The sequence below is a fragment of the Chrysochloris asiatica genome, unplaced genomic scaffold, assembly GCF_000296735.1.
Source record: "Chrysochloris asiatica unplaced genomic scaffold, ChrAsi1.0 scaffold00039, whole genome shotgun sequence".
Lineage (NCBI taxonomy): Eukaryota > Metazoa > Chordata > Mammalia > Afrosoricida > Chrysochloridae > Chrysochloris > Chrysochloris asiatica.
In genome coordinates, this window is record NW_006408557.1 from 10,949,410 (window position 1) to 10,972,737 (window position 23,328).

A 23,328-nucleotide genomic window follows, 5' to 3' on the forward strand; every position below is an offset into this window, starting at 1 on the left:
GAAACCCTGTACAGGATCACTATGAGTCGGAACTGACTCCACGGCATATAACAACAGCAACAACAACAACCTTCTTATGAGTAAGAATAGTCAGATCAGGCAGAATCTCCAAATAAGAGAAGGTTTATTATATGAAAGAGGTTTGCAAGTAAAGACTATGCTTAATTAAATGCTTAATGCCCTATTCCCCAAATAGAGGGCTTACCGGGAATTAAAAGGGCTTTAGGTAGGAAAAGATATCATGTTTAGAAAAACTACATAAAAAAATCAACAAGACAAGAAGCTGGTTCTATGAAAAGATTAATAAAATTGACAAACCATTGGCAAATCCAAAAAAAGAAAAGAGGGAGAAGGCACAAATAACATGCATGATATTCAACAGAACCAATGGAAATAAAAAGGATAAAAACAGAGTACGATAAAGAGTTGTACTCTAGCAAATTTGAACATCTAGAGGAAATGGATACATTTTTAGAAAAGCACAACCTACCTAAACTTACAAAGAATGAAGTAGAAAATTTTAACAAACCTATAACAAAGGAAGAAATTGATCAGGTCATCAAAAGACTCCCAACCCAAAAAAATTCAGGCCCAGATGACTTTATTGGTGAATTTTACCAAACACTCAGAGAAAAGAGTTAACATCTATTCCACTCAAATTATTCCAGAATATGGAAAAGAATGAAAAACTTCCTATTACATTTTACGAAGGAAGCATAATCTTCATACCAAAACCTGGGAAGGACATCACTAAAAAACAAAATTATAGACCAACATCCCTCATGAACATAGATACAAAAAATTATCAACAAAATCTTAGTCAATAGAATTTAGAATTTAACAGCATATCAAAAAAAAAAAAAAAAAAAAAAGCATCATGATCAAATGAGATCCATACCATGGATGTAAGGTTGGTTCAATATTAGAAAAACACTACTAGAAAAACCATCAATGTAATTCACCACATAAATTTAAAAAAAGAACAAAAACATGATTACATTGATTGATGCAGAAAAGGTACTAGACAAAACCCATTCCTGATAAAAATCATTCAACAAAGCACAAATTGAAGGGAATTCCTCAACATAACTAAGAAAATATATACAAAACCAACAGACAACATCAATCTGAACAGAAAGAAACCGAAAGCAACCCCTCTATGAACAGGAACCAGACAAGGATGTCCTTTATCACCACTCCTATTCAATACTGTGGAGTCCTAGTGTGGACTGCAGTGGACTGCAAAGTCGTTAGAACTGCAAGACTGGTGGTTCAAGCTCACCAACCGTTCCTCAGAAACCCTATATACAGGGTCACTATGGGTCAGAACTGACTCAACAGTACTTAACAACATCAACATTGTGTTGGAAGTCTTAGCCAGAAGGCAATAAAGGGACCCTGTTGTTACTGTTGTTGTTATGTGCTGTGGAGTCGGTTCCAACTCATAGCGACCCTGTACAGGGTTTCCAAGGCTGTAAATCTTTAGGGAAGCAGAATGCCTCATCTTCCTCCTGCGGAACAGCTGGTCATTTAGAACTGCTAACCTTGCGGTTCGCAGCCCAATTCGTAACCACTACACTACCAGAGTTCCTTAAAGGGACACTAAAGGTATCCAAACTGACAAAGAAGAAGTAAAACTCTATTTTGATATGATCTTATACATAAAGACCCACAAAGACTCTATTGTAATCCACTGGAAGATTCAGCAAAGTGACAGGGTACAAGATCAACATACAAAAATCAGTTGGATTCCTCTATACTAATAAAGACAGCTCTGAAGAGGAAATGAGGTAAACAATACCATTTACAATACCCACCCAAAGGATGAAACATTTAAGAATAAATCTAACTAGAGAAACAAAAGAACTATACAAAGAAAACTATAAAATACTACTACAAGAAACCAGAAGAGAGTTACAAAAGAGAAGAATATACCATGCTCCTGGAAAAGAAAAATTAACACTGTGAAAATGTCAATGCTACCCAAAGCCATCTACACATATCACGCAATTCTAATCCAGATTCCAACACCATTCTTTGAAGAAATGGAAAAACAATCACCACTCTATATGAAAGGGAACAAGACCTCAGATAAGCAAAGCACTGCTTAAGAAGAACAAAGTGGGAGCCCTCTCACTTCCTGATTTCAAAACTTACTACAAAGCCACAGTGGTCAAAACACCTGGGTGTTAGTACAATGAAACATACATATATCAATGGAACAGCATTGAGAACCCAGAAGTAAATCCATCCACATACAATCAATTGATCTTTGACAAAGAGCCAAAATATATTAAATGGGAAAGAGATTGTCTTTTCTACAAATGGTGCTGTCAAAACTGGAAATCAATTTGCAAAAGAATGAAATAAGACCCATATCTCACACCATATACAAAAACTAGCTCAACACAGGTTAAAAATCTAAATGTAAATCCCAGAATATAAAGATCATCAATGAAAAAACAGGGAGAAACTTAAGGTGTCTGATACATGGCATACATAGTCTATTAAACATGGCAACAAACAAACAAACAATTGAGAACAAAATAGATGACTGGGACATACCAAAAATTAGAAATTTACGCGCATCAAAAGATATCACCAAAAGAGTCAAAATGGAGCCCACAGAATGGGAAAAAAATTATTTGCAATGATATATCACACAAGAGACTAATCTCTAAAATTTAAGGAAACTACAACATATCTGCAAGAAAAAGACAAATAACCCAATTTAAAAATGGGCACCAGACATGAATAGACACTTCACCAAGGAACACATTCAGGCAGCCAACAAACATATGAAGAAATGTTCATGATCATTAGTCATTAGAGTGATACAAATCAAAACAAAAATGAGATATCATCTCACACCAGCAGTAACAGGGAAGTTCAAAAATGCACAAAAGACAACAAATGCTGGTGAGGGTGTGGAGAGACTGGGACCCTCCTACATTGCTGGTGGTACTGTAAATTGGTTCAACCACTCTGGAAAATGGTATGGCACTACTTCCTCACAAAGTTGAAAATAAAAGTACCTTACAATCCAGCAATTCCTCTACTTAGTATATATCCATTAAGAAATACAAATTAGAACGCAAGTAGATATATGTATACCAATGTTCATCGCAGCACTATTCTTCACAAAAGCAAAAAGGTGGAGACAACCTAAATGCCTACTAACAGACAAATGGATAAACAAATTCTGGTACATACACAGAATTGAATACCATGCTACCTTGAAAAATAATGATGAAGCTGACCTCATACATAACATGGATGAAACTTGAGGACATATACTAACTGAAATTAGGCACAAAAAGACAAATATTGCATAAGACCATTATTGCAAAAACTTAAGAAACAATTTCCATACTAAAAGATTATTTGAGGGTCACCAGGGGCTGGAAAGGAGGGGTCAGGAACTCACATGTTAGGGAACAAACATATCATAACTTGGGTCATGGGAGAGGGAAAGGAAAATGCACAAGAATGGGGAGGGACAGATGAACGGGGATGATAGGGAAATACTTTGGGAGGTATACATGGGCTAAATGGGACAAAGGTAGATTGTGATGTATGCACAGACTTGGAACAACAGGGCTCCATTATCTAAAAGGGGACTCACATGTGCCCAGGGAAACAGGCTTCCTGTTAAGTCTTTGTGAAGTATGGGGCCTTAGGTAGAATCCTGAGCCCTACCCAGAACCTACAGATGTGAGACATTCCCAATTGCAAAGATACACATACTAGAGAAACGGAAGATACTTCTTGAAAGAAATGGAGAGGAAAGAAAAAAAAAAGCAGCCTGGCTGTGACAACAATATCAAGCAAGCTGTTTGCCTTGAAGCTTCACCATCAAGGGAAAAAAAGTCAACCTATCAGAGTAAACCCTTTTCTAAGACTGAAACTCAATGGGTTCACATGAGCAGTTTTGTATGCTTGCTGGCAACCATCCTGGTCAACTTGTGAGTGGAAGGGGAAAATGCAGCAAAGAAGATATGGGCTGAATTTGGCCACATTCCAAAGACACCCGATGGCCTTGAGATGAGAGACAGAAGAGGATGGACCTGCTGGTTTGAAGTTCAGGGAGACTTGTGAATTCATGAGCCCAAGGGCAGTTAAGAGTGAAGCAGCCTGCTGGTCTGAAGAGGGAGGAGGCATGCGAGAACTCCCAAACTTACAGACAATACCCATTTGACCTAGCTTGGAAAACTTGCCAACCAGAATTCATCCAAAGCAAGATAAAGAAGTAAGATACAGGGAGCAAACATAAATTGCTACAACCTGATCAACTGGACCTTTGCTTATGGATGAAGATGTCCAAAATTCCAACCAAATAGGGAAGAATTCTTCATATCAAGTATGTCTCCTCAGTACACTGGATTGACAGGGATGGGCAATTTAAAACTTCACCTATCAAAACTGGGGGCTATAAAGGCATGAAGTGACTGGCTTACAAGCTTTCATGAGGGTGCTTAGTGTCAGAACAAGGGGAGTAAGATAGAAACACTACTGAATAGTTTTCCTCTTGTCCAGATGGGTCTGGTGATGAGGGGATAGGATTTTATGATTCAATTGTGAGTAACTGTTAGCAGTTCTATGTTATCAGGTCTAATGGTGACTCACAACTGTAAATGTAGAAGAGGTGCAACTAAAAGGGGAGGAGCAGCTAATCTGTCATTTTAGGTACAGAGGACCCTAGGACCATCAAGAGGGAAGAGTATGAGAGGAGCAAGGGATCCTATATAGAAAAGCAATAACAACAGAGATGGTGGCAGAGGCAATGGCATAGAGAGACAGAGCAGCAGAAGATTATAGGCCCATCGATTGAGAAACACATTGTGCCTGCAGGCTAAAGGCTGGCTTGCAAAATGTTCCCTTTGGACATTTAAACAAATATATGTTTCAATGTGGTATGTGTACATCATAAAAAGAATAATAATAACAGAGGTAAATATTGTTGGCTGAGGGTGCATGAAGGGGATTGTAATCATTACATTGATTTGTTGAATTTAACAATGATGATCTGCCCTGTAAGCTTTCACTCATTCAATACACAATAAAAACTTTTGTAAAAGATAATCATGTTTATTATAGGAGTTGTTTGGACCTTGTGGTCAAGTGCTTATCCTATGTAGGGGTAGACAGGAATAGTGTGGACAGGAATTTCCAGGAAATCTCCTGTTTAGGAAGGGTCATGCTAATTGCATGTGTGTACAGCATTTCTTCAAAGCCTCTGGTGGGGGCAAACAAAACATATTCTGAGATGTCACTCGTGTATAGTTCTTTATGATCCCAGTTCGAGTTCCTTCCAGGGGTTGGTGCTCTTCTCTGCCCACAGTGAAAGGCCATTCTTTAAAGTTATGCCTAGGGAGCTGGGTAAAACCATTCTGGCGTGTAAAACATCTTACAAGGAAGTAATAATCAGAATTTTTATGAATGGTCTTTCTTAATGTCATGTCCCATCAGACAAGGAAGTAAAACATGGAATTTTTATGGGTGGTCTTTTTTAATGTGCCCTGAGTATGGTCTGCTCATCTTCACAATTGCAAGGAGGGGCTCAGGACTTAACATTCCTCAAGGTTTTAGTCCCAAGACTTTAGTCATTAAGTGGCTCATGATAAAACCTGATTTTTGGACCCCCTTTTCTCCCTGTCTCAATTCCTCCTGAGAGATTTTTATACTCATAAGTCTTTAAAGGAACATGGATGGATGTCTCAGCTTGACAGAGCAACAATCTAATGTTTTGTGCATCTCTGAGACCTCTTCATTTGGGATAGGCTGGAAACCTTGCATGACTATAAATGTAAAATTGCTTCAATCCAAGGGGACAGCCTTAAAACGACTCAGAGTTTCTAAAAAAAAAAGAGTACATTTGCCTCTTGTATTAACCAAATTCAGAACATGCTTGTTCATGGAGGCTGCACATGTCTGTCTTCCACTTTTTTTTTTTTTCAATTGTAGATGGCAAAACCACAATTAACCCACAGTAATAATATTCTTAAAAAGGAACAAATTATAAAAGTAATATAAAACCAAACAAAGTCAATATTTTAAAAAATTTAGACAAGAGTAGCTCTAACTGATCCAGAGTATAATACTGTCCTGCGATGGCAGCTGGTGGCCATGATTCGCAGGCCAGAGACATAGAGGAGGACGCCTCGCAGTTGATCTTTCCCAAAGACTTTGAAACCGCTGAGATACTTCTAAATTCAGAAGTTCATATGCTTCTAGAGCATAGAAAGCAACAGAATGAGAGTACAGAGGATGAATAGGAACTTCATAAGTCTTCATGAAAACTTTAACTTACACTTCCCGCTTCAGTTGTTTCAAAAACAGAGAGAACGCTGCAAGTGTCCGCAGCTTGTTGCTCCAGAAAAAGCTTCATAAGTTTGACTTGGCCTGTTTGGCAAATCTTTGCCCTGAGACTGCTGAGGAGGCCAAGGCTCTGATCCCAAGCCTGGAGGGGTGATTTGACAATGAGGAGCTGCAGCAGATTCTTGAGGATATCCACACAAAGCAAAGCTTTCAGTATTAATCTCTGAACATGCTTGGTGGCACCACACCTGACACCATCTTCCCAGAGCCTGGGATGATGGCCTACACAGAAATTCTACTTCAGAAAACAGATGGCCTTCCACTGGGCAGGACAATGCAACTTGGTTTTAGGTTAGGTTCGCATTTCAAACTTGACTGTTAGACCACAGTACCTTCAGCAGGTTTGCAATGGCTTTCTGGGCTTGCTAAATCTCTAGCCTTTGAGAAAGGTGAGGTGTGAGGTGAGGTGATTTGCAAATAAACTATGCTATTAACTACTTCACCCTACCACATCACATAGTATTTGGTCCCTATCTCATTTTTATTCTTAATAATTCATGTTTTAATTTCATTGTGTTTGTAGTTTTTGAAACTACAAAAGACCATGGGAAGTAGCTCACCACAGAAAACAGTTGCAACCAAGGTTATCTGAGCAAAGTGTGGGGCACATCACTGTCAGGTAGTCAGATACTTTTATCATTTTCCTGGACTGTCACAGACGGTGGATTTGGAATACATGCCATCAAGAACTTAATTTGTCACCCCAATGAAGACTTTTCTTCCATAGGCCAGACCCGAAAGTCTCAACACCTTGAAGCCTGCTGGTGTGGGTCATCCATTCCTCACCTCTGGGCTTGCAACAGGAAATAAGCACAATTTAGGAAAAGAAAGTCTGCTACTTCCTAAGCCATTGCAGTGAAGACACATGATCAAAGGCTGATTGGGAGAAAGGCTTTAAAAGCTGTTTACGATTTAGCTATGTTCATTATCCAAGGAAAAGACTCGGAAAGGAACAAAGTTGACTTTAAAAGGCAAGAGTGTTGTCAGCTGCTGGATAAGTCAAAAATAAAATATTCTTATTTTCATTTTAAAAAGAGAGAGGGCGAGAGTAGCTCTAACTATAAATGATCAACATTTTCTGCCAAACTTTAAAAAAAACTTAAGGCAGCACAATGCAAGTGGGCACTCAGGGACACAGAGGAAGGAATGCATTAACAATTGCAGTCCCAGGAGACATAAGAGGGGGTGAGAGTAAATTTCCTCCTCACCTTTGGTTTGCCATCCAATCCAGTAATTCACAGTTCTGCTTGGAGAGGAGGACTATCAGGTAGTTCAAAACACAGAAAGTATCTCCTGTGCCCAAAACAAATTCAGTCTCTTTACCTTCCATGTCAAATGTAACTCTTGGCTCCCCCATGGATAAGATGATGGTTGCCTGACCAGGGGCTAGATGAATTCTAGGGACTCATCAGTGGTTGGCTTCCTCAAAGTCTTCCTCCAGGAGGGCCATCACCCTATGCAGTAAGGCTGATGGTCAGGGCTTTTAAGAAGAGTCGACCAGTCGTCCTGCTATGCCTTCTAATGGTCACACTTTCCGCAAAGCTGGTCACTGGGGTATTCAAACTCAGGTGTCCAGAGTCCAAGTGAGTTACCTCGAGGTGGGCCCTAAGAGTGAATGCCAATAACTGACTTTCTTTTTCATTTTGTCTTCAGTTGCCAAGTCTCTGTGATTACCACCTTGAAGGCTTCCTGCGCTAAAGGGAAAAGTGGAGTTTGGAGTCCAGCCTTTAATTTGTGTAACATTTGTAATATCTGGTGCTGATTGTGTGATAAAATGCATTGCCATTAGGGCTTTTCCCTCTGGCTCTCAGGGCCAGTGTTATTGTAGTTTCTAAATACTTCAGTCGGTTTAGTAAGAAAAATTGCAGGATTCTCTTCCAAGCCGTGGGTGACTTCCCTAGCCTCACTACTTACTTTAGTGATGCACTTTGGAATTCCTTCGAAAACATAAGCTACTAAATGTCCAGCTCTCTCTTCCATTTCCACTGTATTATACAAGAATAAAATTAAGTCTTTAACCTGGTGACAAGAAACATGTTTTCTTAACAATGAGTAACCTAATTCTTTGATTTATACAAGTAAACCTTGATTATATCAAGCAAGAATTTTTGTCAAACTTTCATCTCACCAATTAATTTCACCGTCTAAACTGCCAGTTTAAGTTTCCTATTCTACTACTGGCTCTACAAGATTACTAATATACTTTAGACCTTGAATACTCATGCACTATGAAGCCCCATAACTTCAAATAAAAGTTTTTTTAGATATGTCAAAGTTTCTTTTAAACTTACATGCACTTCTCTAAATCTAAATTTGTTCTTTTAAGATTCTTTTCAATGACTACACTTAATCAGCCTGCTGCTACAGTCTAGCTCCACTCATGGTAAGGTAACTCTATAGAGCCAAACAGGGCTGAAATTCTGGATCTCCAGGGGAGCAAATAGCCTCATCTTTCTCAAAGGAAGCGGCTGGTGGGTTCAAACTGTGAATCCCCCAGTTAGCAGCCCAATGATCAACATGCTGAGTCACTAGGGCATTTTTACACTGAATTGGGAGGACTTCTTTTTTTTTGGAACTTTTTATTGTGAAGTAAGTGAAGATTTACAGAGCGGATCATCAGTTTTACATTCAACAAGTCATACACTTGGTTTCATCTTAATGACTGCAATCCCCTCCAGTTAACAACAGTTATCCTGCTTCCTCCCTGACGTTCCTATCTTTCCCTTCTCAACTTTGTCCTTAGGAAAATTTTGCCTTTTTAACTTTCTTTAAAGTTATCCTAAGGAACTCTGGTAGCGTAGTGGTTACAAATCGGGCTGCTAATCGCAGGGACAGCAGTTTGAAACTACCAACTGTTCCCGTTCTGCGGGAGAAAGATGAGGCTTTCTGCTCATAGTGACCCTATACAGGGTTTTCCATGCTCCTGGGTCAGCACTGAACTGCTAACCACAAGTTTGGCAGTTCAAACCCACCAGACACCCTTTGGAAGCCCTAAAAAGGGTTGCTATGAGTCGTAACTGACTTGACAACACTTAACAACATTGGGTTTCTCAGGCTTTAAATCTTCACAGGAACAAAAAGCCTTGTCTTTCTCCCACAGAGTGGCTGGTGGGCTCAAACAACGGACCTTGTGGTTCACAGACCAGTGCTTATCGTATGGAGTCACCGCAGTCCCCAATTTAATACTATCTAGAAGCAAAATTATACTTTTGTGAATGTCACTTTAAAAGGTCTATTAATCAGAGTAAATGATTTTTTTTTTTTACAGAGTACTCTTTAAATAAACGTCACGTAAATCTCATGGGGGAAAACCAGGACCTATGCTTCTAAGAATAAGATTAAACAGTCTTATATTTCCTTTTAAGGAGCCCTGGTAGCACAGTGGGTTAGGTCTGCTAAACATAAGAGCAGCAGTTTGAATCCAACAGTCGCTGTGTGGGAAAAAAATGAGTCTTTCTGCTCCCATAAAGACTGACAGCTTTGGAAACCCTATACAGAGTCACTATGAGTTGGAGCCAATGCAATGGCACACCAATACATTTCCCTTCGTGGTACTGCAGGACAAGCGGTGGACAGGTGTAAGGAAAGAGCTCAAACACTCCAAAATGGCCACCCTAATGTCAACTCTGTGGGCTAATACGTCCAACGGCAAAGTCGTTTGAACTGCAAGGTCGGTGGTTCAAGCTCATCAGCTGCTCCTTGGAAACCCTATACAGGGTCGCTATGGGTCGGAATTGACTTGACGGCACTTAACAGCAACAACAATGTCAACTCAACCTGTATGTCCTATCCCTTTCCCCTGCTTCCTGTATCTCACAGATACTTTAGTTATACACATGCTAGGAAGCAGAAGACAGTCCTCTCCTCCCACTATGCATACCAAAACTCTTGGTTCTAGGAAGAAGCAGGCAGCCCTGCACCTTGTGGTTTTCCTGCCTTTCTGTGTTCCACATACCACCTTTAATTACCCTGAAGCCTGTGAAGCTTGTATACCCCATGATATGAAGATTCTATACCATTTCCTTCATGCCAAAAATCTTGACTCTCTAGGTAGATGTCACTGGAAATAGCCACTGTTCTGGTCTCATTTAGTAAGTTTTCCTATTTGTAAACTGCCTCTTTTCTTTTCTGTAATAAACTAATGTCTCTTGGACTGGCTCCTGATCACTTTCTTGGTCTCTCAGCAACCACATATGCAAAAGGATTTCCCCTTCTGGGTTTAAACCCACACAATTGGCGAGTCAGCCAGGAGACCAAACAAACAAACAAACCCAGCATTCCCAAGATGAACTGGAAGGGAAAAGGGACCACACAGGGTAAATCCTGGGATGGCCATCGGCCTCCATGTTTGGTCCCTTAGCACAGTTGCTACAGACTTGGGGATGCCCCGAAAACTCTGCAAGGATTGATGGAACGTCTACAGTGCATTGGGGTTTGTGAGACTATGAAGGACACTAGGGTGCCGGTAACCTCAATAGCCTGACCTCCCCTATGCACTGTCCATGCTGCTAAAGAAGCAGACATGGCTGCATGGGAAGAAGCACAGAACTCAGAATGAAAGACTCAAATAAGGCAGATTATTACCACTGAAGCCCTAGCCACCTGACTCCACCCCCTGCCACCTAGTCAAAGTGACAGGATAGTGCCTGCCTTGACAGCATGTATGGGCTCTTATGAAAGTGGACTGGGACCCCAAGCGGTGGGACCCGCTGGAATCATCAACTGTGTCAGAAGGGGAGAACTGGGAAGAAGAAATAGAGATCCGCCATCTTGAGGCATGGCCAACTATGATTACAAACATTAAAACTGACAAGCCACGCTGGGTCAGTGTGGATCCTGCTGATCTGCCAGTCTCTGAATGCTTGCAGCACGTAACAATGAGCGACTACACACCCAATGAGTTAGTATAACTGGCAACTCAGTACAGACAAATGAAAAGAGCATGTAGCTGCTTCGTTCCTCTGCTGATGTGACACGGGGGTAGACGGGATAATCCTCATTGGCTTTGAAATGCCTAAGATGGAGTCTGTGACCCCCCAGCTTGCATTGAGACTGCATCTCTACACTGCAATCAACTAGAACCAGGTAGTACCACTCCTGGTGTGGGTGACTGCAGCCTGCAAGGAAGCCTGGCCAAATGAGGGAGACATTGCAGCCTCCCCTGTATGCAGGACAGCTATGGAGGAATGTAGGAAATGATTATAGAGCTTAGGATGAAGCATACTGTGTATGCAGAACATTATCAGGACCCTGATAATGAGCTGCTCTCAGGCAGAATGAAGCCATTTTACAATTGGCTTCTCATCAATGGTATGGAACCCTGGTGTCCATACTGAGCCCTACAGTGGGACAGCCAGTGTCCAGAGCTACTCAAGCCATAGCTGACCTGGGTGAAACTGAAAGAGTACGCCACCGGAATGTCTGGGTGTGGGAATGCAGGAGTAGATGGAACCACTGCCCCTTTCAAACTCTCGGCATGGGCAATGCCTATCTCCCTTGACTAGGGGTAGGCCAAGGTTACCCCAGCCCTTGGATATGGCGACTACTGAGGGACTGGAGGCCCCATGTAAAATTAGCTATTCATTGGTTTCCAAAATTAAATTGTTTTAGCCCTGGTTCATGGAAACATCCACCAATTCCAGGGGCCAGTGAGCGCTATTTATGGATATATTCACTTAGCAGCACAGTTAAAGGTATGTTAAGTGGGTTTGACTCTGCAGACTGGTCATTACCCTCCAAGGAATATAAAGTATACATTTCTCCTCTCCCCAAATATATACTAAGGAGAGACCTAGTGAGAGGGATGATACAACCACAGGACAGCTGTGATTAAGGTCTGTAAGGTAAAATCCATTATTTGGCGGTGGGCAAAATGAACACCATTCCACTTACCCTGACCCTGCAGAGTGGTTAACACCAAGCAATACCACTTATGTGGAGAGCACGAGAAGATCACAGCCACTATAGCCGAACTTACCAGAGAAGGGATTATTAGGCCTACTCACAGTCCATTCAATAACCTGGTATGGCCAGTGCAGAAGCCAGATGGATCATGGCATATGACCATAAACTACCTCTAACTTAATAAAGTTGTGACCCCTCTTCATGTAGCTGTAACCAATACTGCTTCCCTCCTCAATGATACTAGAAAATGCTTGAGACCCTCTAACTTTGTGCTTGATCTCGCAATGCCTTTTTATTATCTCCACTGACTCTGACAACCAGGAATAGTTTGCCTTGGAATGGTGCTGGGAACACTAGACTTTCAGCACTCTCCCTCAGAGGTATCTCCAAAGCCCCACAGTATGCCATGGGCTAGTTGTTCAGGACCTAGAAAAGTAGTTAAGTCCACTAGGATCTACCTGTTCGATTAGATCAATGATGTCATGCTAACCTGTGATTCTCTTCCCTTGCTTCAACAAGTAGACACTAGTCACACATGAGTTCCAGAGGATGAGCCATCAATATGCCAAACTGTAGGGCCCTGGATCATCTGTCAAATTCTCGGGTGTTGTGTAGTCAGGTAAGACAAAGGTGGTTCCCGAAGCTATCTCTGCCCTACCAAAGTGAAAGAACTGCAAACATACCTAAGAATTCTGGGATTTTGGAGGCCCTTTATTCCTCATCTAGCATAGATTCTGCAGCTCCTGTATCATCTAGTAAAGAAAAGAAACATTTGGGACTGGACTCCTGAGATTGAACAGTCCTTTAATGCAGCTAAAGTAGCAGTACAGCAGGTGTGGGCTCTTGGGATCATAGCTGTAGGGCAAGATTGTGAATTAGATGTCACCAGCTACCCAGAAGGGTATGGCTGTTGCCTGTAGCAATGCCAATAAGGTCGAAGTATTCCCTTAGGATTGTGGTCTCAGCTATGGAAAGGTAAAGAAACCTAATACAGCCCTTTAGAAAAGCAACTTTGTGCCATTCACAACAGTTTACAGCTCGCAAATGGCATCACAAAAGGGACTCCTGTAAAAGTAGGAATGCACTACCTCAGGGATAGGTCAAGGACTTTGCTAAGCCCCAGTGAGGGGTGGGGTCCAATCCAGCAGACTGGCCAAATGATATGTGTATTTGTAGCAAGTAAGTATCCTCTTAATCAGCCCCTTGAGTGCTGAACCACACCAGATTTTCGTACTGGTTACCTGTGTCACTGATGAAAAGCACAAGCTGCCCATGATGGAGGCAACTCCACGAGAAAATCCCATATTTGAAGGTTCTGAACAGATACCCAAGGAAGCCTAGTGCATGGACGCCTCAGCTCAAAGCAACCCTCACGGTGGATTGAATGACTATACAACCCACTATGGAAGGTATGTGGATTGATAAGAGCAAGGGGCAGAGGAGTCAGTGGGCAAAGCTGAAGCTGTCTGGACAGTATTCATGCACAAGCCCAGCCCCACAGTCCTACGCACAGACAGATAGGAAGTATGCAGAGGACTAACATTATGACTAACACAGTGGGAACATCAACATCAGTTAGTTACCCAGTAGCCCCTCTGGGAAATGGAGCTGTGGAAAGACATTTGGGTCCACACATAGGTCATGGCCATTACAGTGTTCTATGCACCATCAGCCCATAGCCCTCCCTCCCCACAGGGGAATGCTCAAGCTGACCAACCGGACTGGCTACGTGCAATACAGCAAGTGTCAGCAAATTAAGTGGCTGGGTGACTACAGAGAAACACAGGGCATGAAGGGCAATGTACACTATGGGCCATCACCAAGGAGATAGGCCTCCTCCTCTCCATGAAACAAACTACGGAGGCTTGCCAGCAGTACCCTAGCAGCTCATTAGACCAGCATAAGACCATTCCCTTCCAGATGAGCAGAATACACTACGTGGACATGCCAGCCAAATGGTGGCAAGTGGATGACATAGAGGTTCTCCCTATGTCAGACAATTGTCAGTTCACCCTGACATATGCAGACACAATCATTGGACTATTACAAGCATACCCATATCAACGGGTTACCCAGTACTCCACTATCCGAGGTCTTTCCTAGCTCTGTGCAGCTTACAGCACCCCCACTAACATTGATAGTGATTGAGAGACTCACTTCACAGGACATGAGGTCCAGGAATGGGCAGATGGTCTTTGCATGCCATTGCATGGCATTTTCACCTTCCATTCAATAGCACTGTTGGTGGGCTAGTAGAAGGGATTGATGGAGTCCTGGAGCAAACGCTGCATCAGGACACATACTCATTACAACAGTGGTCATGCAGACTACCAGAAGCTCTGTAATGCGTCAGTGAATATCAAAGGCTCACTCAGGGACTGCAGGAGGCCATGAAAATCCAAATAATCGTAATCGCTACAAGCTACTGCCCCTTGCCAATGCCTGGAAACTCTAATAATCTTCTCTTGCCACTGCTTCAGGATCTAGCCCAGGGGAAGTCTACTGTCTCCTTTCCTGGGTAAGGCAAACAGGTCCTCATTGGTTTAGCTTCTTAACCCCATGAGGAATAGGACTAGAGGTAGGTTTTAAATTATCCCCATGGTTCCAATCAACCCCTCCCAAGAGCTTACAGATTTTTCTTCCTGGAAAGCACTCCATCTCCAGAGGGACCCATGTTAAGTCTATGCAACACTGTAGTCCCTACATTGGACTACACAAGCCTAAGAAAGCCCTGGGGGGGGGGGGGGGGAACAGTATGCTACTGCAAACTGGGAGAGAGGCCCCTGCTGGGGGCTATTTTGAGTGCCTCCCCCTCCACGGCATGTGTTTTACTCAATGGCTATGACTTGCCTTTGGTTAGAACCTCTGACCTTCTGTCTTACAGTATGCAGTAAATGTTTTGTCAGCTGGATTGCAGATGTGAAGAATCAGTCAGACTACTGAGTGTGTGGAGAGATCCCTACTTCCTCTGCTGTGGGCATGCCATGGATAATTGCACCTGCTAACACCAAGTTTTCTACAAGTTTTCTAAATAAGAGACCCTATGAAAAAGACAAAGGTGTCTGATTAAACAATTAAAAAGTAACAAATCTGAAATTTCAAGATTTGTCACCCAGCTACAGGTTCCCACAGCTCACAGACAGCAATGAGATTCACAGGAATTCACATTCACAGGAATCTTCCACGAGTAATCACATGCTTACAGTTCCAAAGACAGACACAAATCTTGGGGAAGTAGGGAGGAGCTGAAAAAGAAATTATCAGGCAAAAAAACCAGCATGAGGTTTGAGCTCTCCGCTGAGTAACCTGGAGTGGAAAGGACAGGCTGCAGTCCCATAGAAATTTACAACAGTACCACAGGGTGCTTCTCTCTTTCCCTGAAATTTACAACACTACCACTACCAGATTCTTAATTCAATACAAAGCACTAAACAATAAAGGGAAAGAAAGAAAAAGGGGGCGTGCTTACTCCATTGGAAACCAAAACACAGAACAGAATGTTAGGGGACAGATCACCAGGGCACAAGAAGAACTCAATCCTGGCAACTGTTTAGTCAGTTTGTCAGGCTCAGGTAATCCCTCTCCCCTCTGTACAGAAAGAGAACTCTAGCCTTCAGATTAAGAATAGTCAACTAAGGCAAAATTTCCATACAAACAAAGGTTTATTATAGGAAGGGGTCTTGCAAGCTGAGACAGGAGGGCTTATTGCAATGTTTAACCCCTGACTCCCCAAAAAGAGGCTTTCTTGGGGGAAAGGTATCATGTTTATTCATAAGAGTACACAGGGATTTCTAGAAAATGGCCAGATTGTTGTTGTTGTTAAGCGCCATTGAGTCAGTATAGGGTTTCCAAGGAGTGGGTGGTGAGCCTGAACCACCAACCTTGTTGTTCCAACGACTCTGCAGTCCAGCGCATCAGCCCACAGCGCTATACCAGAACTCCAGATTAGGAGAGGCTGTGTTAAATGGGTGTGCTCAGCATTTCAAGATGGATTCTACCCCAAAGGCCTCTAGAGGCAGACAAAACTTACTCTGGGTTGTCACTCATATGTAGTTCTTCGAGATCCCAGGAGCTGGTGTTCTTGTCTGCCTCAAGCAGATGACCGTCATTTAAAGTTATCCCTTGGAAACTGAGTAAAACCAGTCCAGCCTACAAATTACCTTCTTGTTGTTGCTGTTAAGTGCTGTTGAGTCGGTTCTGACCCACAGTGACCCTGTATAGCGTTTCCAAGAAGCGGCTGGTGAGACTGAACTGCCCATTAACCCACAGTGCCACACCAGGACTTGTAGATTATTTTACATGGATTAAGATGCATATGTTTTATGAGTGGTTTTTCTTAATGACATGTCCCATCCTGTTGTTGTTATTAAGTGCTGTCAAGTTGGATCTGACTCACAGCAACCCTATATAGGATTCCCCAGGAGCAGATGGTGGGTTTGAACTGCCAATTTTGTGGTTCTCAGTCCAGTGCTGATGCAACAGCGCCACACCAGGAGTCCTGTCCCAATTTACAAGGGAGTAAAATATGGTATTTTTATGGGTAGGCTTTCTTAATGGCATGTCCCAGGATGTGGATGCTCAACTATGTGCCCTGAACACATCTTCACAAGTGCTTAAGCAAGGAGGGGTGTAGGCCTTGATAGTCCTCAAGGTTTTAACAACAAGGATTTAGTCAACAAGTGGTGCATGTTTAATCCTGATTTCTGCACCTCCTTTACTCCCTGTCTCAATAGCAACATATAAAATAGCCCAGAAGCACTTCAGTAAAACTCTAAGCCTTGAGTTAAAGTTCCCTGGTCCACAGGGGCATAAATATACAAGTTGTTGAGTTTAAGTAAGTGTTTAACAAAGAAATCATACTTCAAACAAAGTATTGAGGTTGTGTTGTTGTCAAGTACCATTGAGTTGGTTCTGACTCACAGCAACCCTGTATAAGTTGCAAGAAGTGGCTGGTTTGAATAGCCAACCAAGCAGTTACCAGTCTGGCACTTAATCTACAGGGCCACATCAAGACTCCATAGTAACCCTGTATATGGTTTCCAATGCTGTAAATCTTTGCAGGAACTGAAACGGTTTCATCTTTCTCCCACAAAAAGGAATTCAGAAAAAAAAAAAAAGGAATTCAGGATTAAAAGAACACACGCCAATACCAACAAGAGGATCTACAGAAGTCTGTCACCTCCAGCCCCTAACCCAGACTCCCAGGACAGTTTGGGGAACTAAAGCTGAGATTCCGTTAATATACCAGGACCTTCAAATGAAGAAAAAGTGATCCCAGATCATATGCACCACTTGGCTCCTGACAAAAATAAACACAAAACCTTTGGAAGAAACCAACATCAAAAAATTTCTTTCAATTCAATCGATATCACAAAATATGCAGGACAATAAACCACCCACTGTGAGTAAGAAACAGCAGAAAACAACCAATGGATTAAGACAACTGAAATCTTCAGAGTTTAGAATTATCACACAAATTTTTAAAGAAATTTCTTAAAATGTGTAAAAATGAACAAGGATCAAGACTATCAAACATAACTAGGCATGGGGGTGGCCTATAAAGGCATGAAGTGACTGGCTTACAAGGTTTCAAGAGGGAATTTAATTTCAGAGTGTATGGGGAAAGGTAGAATCCCTACTGAAATAGCTTTCATCTTGTATAGATGGGTCTGGTGAAAGGAGACGGGGATAGATTCCTATGAATCGATAGTGAATAATCCTTATCATGACTAAACTGTGACTGTCAGACCTGTAAAAGTAGAAGTTTTGTAACTTAAAGAGGGGAGTAGTTAATCTTAGATTCAAGGAACAGAGGACCCTAGGCTAGCAAGGGAGAAGCAGGAGCGGAATGTTGGACCCTATCCAGGGGAGCAGCAACACCAGAGATGCAGGCAGAAATGAGGGCAATGGAGAAAGGGAGCAGCTGAGGACTCTGGACTTATGGAAAGAGAGGGGCTGGGTACTGCTGTCAGCCAGGAGGCAGGCTTGCAGAATGTGCCCTTTGATTGTTTATTGTTGTTGTTATTAAGTGCCGTCAAGTCGATTCTGACCCACAGCGACCCTGTATAGGGTTTCCAAGGAGCAGCTGGTGAGCTTAAACCGCCGACCTTACAGTTCAAACGGCTTTGCAGTCTGGCGCATTAACTCACAGTGCCATACCAGGACTCCTTTGGTTATTTAAATATTATATATTCCTGAGTGTTTCTGTATACATCCCATCCCAACCTCCAAAAAACCCAGAGGGAATATACGCATATACTGTTGAATGATGATGCACAGAGGAGATTGTAATCATTGCAATGAAATGAGGAGTGTAAAACCAATGTTCTCCCATGTAAATTCAACTCAAAATAAAAACTTAAAAAAAAAAAGACAACTAGGCACATATGAATGCCAAATCAAATAACTTTTATAATAAGAAAAAAAAAAAAAAAAATATATATATATATATATATATATATCACTGACACAACTCAATACACTGGTTGAGCAGTAGATAAAACCCAAATGAAGAGAACTGGTGAACTACAAAAATGAACTGAGGAAATGTTACAAAATACAACACAAAGAGATCATGTTGTTAAGTGCCATCGAGTCACTTCTGACTCACAGAGACCCTGTATAGGGTTTCCAAGGAGCAGCCTGGTGAATTTGAACTACTGACCTTGCAGTTTAAACCAACTTTGTAGTCCAGCACATTAACCCACCATGTCACCCAATCATCAAAGAGATCATGAAAGGAGGAATAAAACAACTTTAAAAGAGATGGGGGATATATAAAAAAAGTTTAAATACGAATCCTAGAAAACATGGCCAGAAATAATGAAATAGAGAGTCAATATTTGGGAAGACAGTAGCAGATAATTTTCTAGAACTGTAAAAGAAATTAATCCAAAGATACAGAAAACACATATATGCCAAACAGGTAAGAAATCGTCAGCTACACATTTTGCTGAAAAATTACAGAACACTACAGACTAAGAAAAGATCCTTTATCACTATCAGTAAGAAGTTTGTTGTATTGTTGTTAAGTGCCTTCGAGTCGGTTGTGACCCATAGCAACTCTGTGTAGGGTTTCCTAAGAACAGCTGGTGTGTCTGAACAGCCAAGCTTGGGGTTCACACCAACTTTGCAGTCCAGCACAGTAACCCATACCACCACACAAGAAAGAAGTTTAGAGGAACAATAATTAGACTAAAATAAGAGTGATAAGAACAAATTATTTGAAAAATATAATTTACCAAGCTTGAATCGGAAAGGAAAGGAAGGGGAAGGAGAAAGGAAAGGAATGGAAGAAAGAAAATCTAAATAATATTAAAACTATTGAAGAATTTGAAAAAGTGATTCAAAATATTTCCATTAAAATTTAAAAGACAAAACACCAATTTGAGCATCTGTGGGACCCTAAGAAGAAAACTCCATTTTCTACTTAGGCTAAAGCACGTCTCCCTATTTCAGGAATGTGCCTGGTCAGTTAGTACCAGACGGAAATGACCCCCTTCCCCTACGAGCCATAAAAGTAGAGATAAACTCTCCTGACAAACCCAAGGCTAGATAATGTATGTCTTCCTTACCCTAATTAAACTGTCCTAGCATAACAAGGAGCTCTGGTAGCGTAGTGGTTACGAATCGGGCTGCGAACCTTAAGGTCAGCAGTTCGAAACTACCAGCCGCTCCGTGGGAGAAAGATGAGGCTTTCTACTCCCATAAAGATTTACACCCTTGGAAACCCTGTACAGGGTCGCTATGGGTCGGAACCGACTCGACGGCACTTCACAACAACAACAAGCATAACAAATGTCTTCCTTATCCTAATGAAGCTATCCTAGCTATAGGTAGTGGCCAATCGAATTGTGTAATCCCATACCTTACCAAGTGTAAACCAATCCTAGAGAAGTTAGGTACAAGACCCCTGAATCTGTTTGTAAAAATCTGTAACCCCCACCACCACCACCACCAGGGAGCTCGGGGCTCTATCCCTATTCCGCTGCATCGGATAACGTTAGAGACCTGGCTCAAGCTTGAATAAACAACCCTTGTGCTCTTGCATCGGCTTCAGCATCGACTCCTCGGGTGGTTTTTGGGGACCCTGAACTCTGGGCATAACACATCCAGCTGATAAGAAGAGAGGGCATATGCATAAGAACACCCATACTTGCAGATAATACCCACTTTGACCAGGCTTCAATGACTGGATGATAAGAGCTCAACTAGAAGAAAGAAGAGGAAAAAGTAATCTGATACAATTTGATGACCTTGACCTACACCTATGGATTGTTGTCAAGTGCCATAGAGTCAGTTCTGACCCATAGTGAACCTGTACGGGTTTCCGAGGCTGTAAATCTTTACGGGAACAGAACGCCTCATCTTTCTCCTGTGGAGCGACCGGTAGTTTCGAACTGCTGGCCTTAAGGTTTGCAGCCCAATTCGTAACCACTATGTTACCAGAGCTCCTTTGGATACAGTAGCTCAAAAGAGGGAACAAATCTTTACAGCAAGGATCATTCCCACCCCATCGGTACATAGGGAAACAGGGCTGGGTAACTTGGAAACTGGCTACCCAAAAGGGGGTGGCTATAAAGGCAAGAAGTAACTGGTTTACAAGCTTTCAAGAGGGAGCCTAGATCCAGAGGGTGTGGAGGAAGGTAGAATCTATACTGAGTAGTATCAAATCTGTCTGGGTGGGGCTGATGAAAGTAGATGCAGATAGGTCTCTTGTGATACAATAGTGAATAATTGTTATCAGGACTGACTGTGTGGGTTGGAAATTTAAAGGTAAACATTTTGTAGCAAAGGAGGGGAGTGACTGACTTTGCAGTATAGGAGCGGAGGTCCCTGGGATCATCAAGGGAGAAGAGCAGAGAGCAGGACCCTACCCAGAGAAGCAATGACACCAGAGATGGAGACAGAGACGATGACATGGAGAGATGGAGTGGCTGGGGACTTTAGGCCCACAGAAGGAGAGGGGCTGTGTGCTGATGACTAGGGGGCAGGCTTGCAGGGTATACCCTTTGGTTGGTTGATGATGCATGGAGGGGATTTCATACCCATGGCAATGAAACGATATGTGACAGGATGAATGTAAAGCTAATGTTTTCCCATGTAAACTATCACATAATTCATAATAAAACATTAAAAAAAAAAAAGAATAAATGAATGATTGGCTACTACAAAAACAAGCAAGTTATTCACTGTGGAGTCATCAAGGCAAGCAATCAAGTCCCTTTAGGACAAACCCCCCTCCAAGACTGAAACTTGAAGGGAACACATGAGCAGGCATGTAAGCTTGCTGTCGACCATGTTAGTCTACTGGTGAGTGGAAGAAGGGGAAACGCAGCAATGAAGAAATGGGCTATGTTCAACCATGTTCCCTAGACTACCATTGACCTAGAGATGAAAGAGAGAAGAGGAAGGGCTGGTTGGTCTGAAGTGTAGTGAGACCTGGGGACACCTAAGCCCATGGACAAGGACATAGACACAGAGGGCTAGAGCTGAGAGTCAAGCATCCAGCTGATAGGAAGTGAGGGGAGGCAGACAAGAATGCCCAATCTTACAGACAGTACCCATTTGACTTGATGGCTTGATGATCAGAACTTGACTGGAGGAAGATTCAAAAAAATATATTTTTTTTGATAAAGGAAACAAGTGTAAATTGCTACAATTTGATGAACTTGACCTATACTTATGGATGTAGTAGCTCATACCAACTGAGAAGGAAGGAGTCTTCACATCAAGTATCAATCCTATCCCCTCTGTATACAGAATAGATAGGGACAGGCACTTTAGACAATGGCTACCTAAAATGAGGGGCAATAAAGGCACGAAGTGACTGGCTTACAAGTTTTCAAGAGGGAGTTTAGTATAAGAGTGTGTGTGTGTGTTTGGGGGGGTGGGGGGTTAGAATCCCCAATGAATAGTTTTCATCTTGTCTACATGGGTCTGGTGATAAGAGATGAAGATAAGATTCTTATGATTCAACAGTGAGTAATTGTTATCATGACTAATTGTAACTGTCACAACTGTAAAGGTAGAAGTTTTGTAACAAAGATGGGGGAGTAGTTAATCTTAGAGTCCAGAAACAGAGGACCCTAGGACCATCAAGGGAGAAGAGCATGAGTAGAATGTGAGACCCTATCAAGAGAAGCAGAGATATCAAGGACGGAGGCAAAGATGAGGACAAAGAGATAGAGCAGCTGAGGACTCTAGACTTATGGAAAGAGAAAGACTGAGTGCTGGCGGCCAGGAGGCAGGCTTGCAGAATGTGTCCTTTGGTTGTTTAAATGAGTATATATTCCTGAGTGTTTTGTGTATATACTTGTTGTTGTTCAGTGCTGTTGAGTTGGTTCCGACCCATAGCGACCCTGTATAGGGTTTCCAAGGAGCACCTGATGAGCTTGAAATGCCGACCTTGCCATTCAAACGGCTTTGCAGTCTGACGCATTAACCAGGACTCTGTGTATATACTAACTGCGCCCCCCCAAAAAAAAAAAACAAAAAAAAAAACAGAAAAACCCATAGATGGAAAAGAAGCAATTTCTGTTGAATGACAATGCACGGAAGAGACTGTAATCATTTCAATGAAACAGTGATGTAAAACTGATGCTCTCTCATGTAAACATCACTCAATTCACAGTAAAAACTTAAAAAAAAAAAAAAAACCATTTGAAGTGATTCTTACAGAAAGGACTAAATCACATTATAGATTACTCCAATCTTATACAAGCTATATAATATAGAAAATAAAAGAAATGCTAGATAACAGACTTATTTGTAACAGAATCAGTCAAAAAAGAGTATGAGGAAGGGGCATTTAGGTCAACCTTACTCACGAATGTAGATCCAAAAATGCAAACTATATATTGCCAGTGGTCCAAGCTTAAATTCTAAAGCAATTGGTGTGTAAAAGGTTGCAATTTATAATGAGAGACCTGGAATGACACTATAGGATAAGCACTGGACTGCTAATCATAAGGTTGGCAGTTAAAACCCACCAGCTACTCCTCAGAAACCCTATTGTTGTTGTCAGGTGCCATCGAGTCGGAACCG

The 23,328-nt window shown here is 41.9% G+C and overlaps 1 protein-coding gene and 1 pseudogene across 1 annotated transcript in view; one reads left to right on the forward strand and one right to left on the reverse strand.

Annotated features, from left to right (window-relative positions):
* The window catches only part of RALGAPA2 (Ral GTPase activating protein, alpha subunit 2 (catalytic)), a 535,657-nt gene that overhangs the window by 457,625 nt on the left and 54,704 nt on the right, over positions 1 to 23,328 (reverse strand). The window lies entirely within an intron of this gene.
* On the forward strand, positions 6,111 to 6,538 carry LOC102815056 (annotated as a pseudogene).